Raw genomic sequence first — 2,416 nt, 5'->3', positions numbered from 1 at the left:
CCCCCGGCACCCCGTCGTCGCCGCCCCCGGCCGCCCGTCGTCGCCGCCCCCGCCGCCCGTCGTCGTCGCTGCCCCGCACCACCCGTACGCGCCCTATATACGTACACACGCATACGTATACACAGATACACACACACACACTACACACACACAGACACACACACACACGCATACACACACACTACACACACACACGCATACACAGACACGTACACAAACACACACACATACACACACACACATATTTTTTTACTTAATTTTTGTTTTCTATATATAATGTTTAGATGAATTAGAACTATCTAGTTTATTTTTAGAATGTTAATTAGAAATGTTATCATCGATGAATTAATATAATAACTTGTTTATTTTTAGTAAATATAATGCTTAGTTGAACTAGTTGAATTAATATATAGATCAACTAGTTTATTTTTAGAAGATGCTTAATTAGTTGAACTTGTTGAATTAATATATAGAACTAGTTTATTTTTAGAAGATGCTTAATTAGTTGAACTTGTTGAATTAATATATAGAACTAGTTTATTTTTAGTAAATGCTTAATTAGTTGAACTAGTTGAATTTATATAACTAGTTTATTTTTAGTAAATGCTTAGTTGAACTAGTTGAATTAATAGATTTTTCTGTTAATAGATTTTTTTTCTGTTAATAGATTTTTTCTGTTAATAGATTTTTTTGGTGATATTATTATTGAATATGCATGTTTGGTGATATTATTGTTAATAGATTTTTTTGGGTGATATTTAGACTGTGTAATTAATTTTGTTCATAGAATTTTAATGATTTTTTGTTCATAGTATTTAGAAAAAGGAAAAAAAGAAGAATTAGTTTATATATAGTTGAACTAGCTAGTTGATTTAATAAACTAATTTATTTTACTATATATAGAAGTAGTTTGTTTTTAGTAAGTACTACTTATTTATTTATAGAAGTGCTTAGTAGTTGAACTAGATAGTTGACTTAATTAATAAAACTAAATTTTGAACATAGGTCGGAAATGTCGTACTCATCGGACGACGAAAACCGTCCGGGGGAGTGCGACTGGTGCCACGACGACCGAGGTATCTGCGACAGGTTCATTGAGCTGGACGAAGATCGGCGCTTCAGCATTAAGCTCGAGGAGACCTGCGATGTTCATACGGTACGCAACGACGACAATAGTTTTTTTTTCGTAATTAAGCACGACTTCAACTATTTTAACGTGTATTTTTCATCTTTTCCAATTCGACTAGCTTATCCCATGCTTTGCAAGACGCTATGTCTTGGAGAGGATGGGTTTTGAAGACCATGAAAATTTCAAAACCAAAAAAATTATCCTAAGTACCAAACATGGTGTGGATTTTCAAGTAAAGTTGTACAATGCTCAGAGTGTAACCCATTTTGGTTGCAAAAATTGGGATGCATTTTGCAAGATGTATGGTCTTGATGAGGGTATGCTTGTCACCATGGATCTTGGTGATCCTACAATCGAGCAAGAGACACCTTCGATTTGGGTCTTTGTGGATACACCTCCAGTTCTTCCCTCATGTGAGCTAAACATAGTTATTAAGTAATTTATATTGTTTATTTCAAAATATAATGTTGACAATTTATCTCCATTGACAGCTTATTTTCATTTTTCAAAGAATGTGTGGAAGATGGTAGACAGAACGTACTACACTGAAGGCTCCGAATTAACTTATCAGGAGAAAAATCATCTGGCCGGATTTTGTACTGATCTTGAGAATTACAATATCTACAATCAAACTCCTCAACATTATGGTCAATATGTGCCACTAGTGCACGTGTTGAACTACGGTAACTACCATGGAGATACCCTGGTAAGATTATTTTTTACTATTACAACATCCGTGCATCTTTTTGCACACTTCTAAAACTAGTACATCATTGCTAACTACAAAGTTATTATTATGTTTTTCAAGAGATAATCCCGAATGATTGTGTGCCTCATCTGATGTATACGCGTGGTAGCCTTCATGTTTTGAACATACGACCAGGTCGTCCTACGAATCTCAACTGTCCATACCGGGTTTCTAAAAGAAGTGGAGACATAACAATCAAAGAATGGAAAAAATGTATGGACAGTTGTAAGGAGCTTCTTGGAAGCAATAAGCAGCGAAAGGCAAGAATTGGAGACAGGATGATCGCCATTCTTCATAATGGAGAGTCAGGGTCTATATTGTTTTATGCTATTTTACCTTAAGGGTGTTTAGGTCCTACCTGATACTGATGATCATGTGCTAAGAACAATTATGTAGGGTTGGGTTCGATGACTATATATGAGGATGATGATCGTATGACTTATTATTAATAACGAGTAGAAGTTGTATGATGATGCATGATTAGTAGGACTTGTTATTATATATATATGATGATGTAATGATGCAAAGCATGCATGAGC

This window comes from Triticum dicoccoides, chromosome 2B, assembly GCF_002162155.2.
Source record: "Triticum dicoccoides isolate Atlit2015 ecotype Zavitan chromosome 2B, WEW_v2.0, whole genome shotgun sequence".
Lineage (NCBI taxonomy): Eukaryota > Viridiplantae > Streptophyta > Magnoliopsida > Poales > Poaceae > Triticum > Triticum dicoccoides.
The sequence above is the reverse complement of the archived record's forward strand: the minus strand, read 5'-3'. Positions refer to the sequence as shown.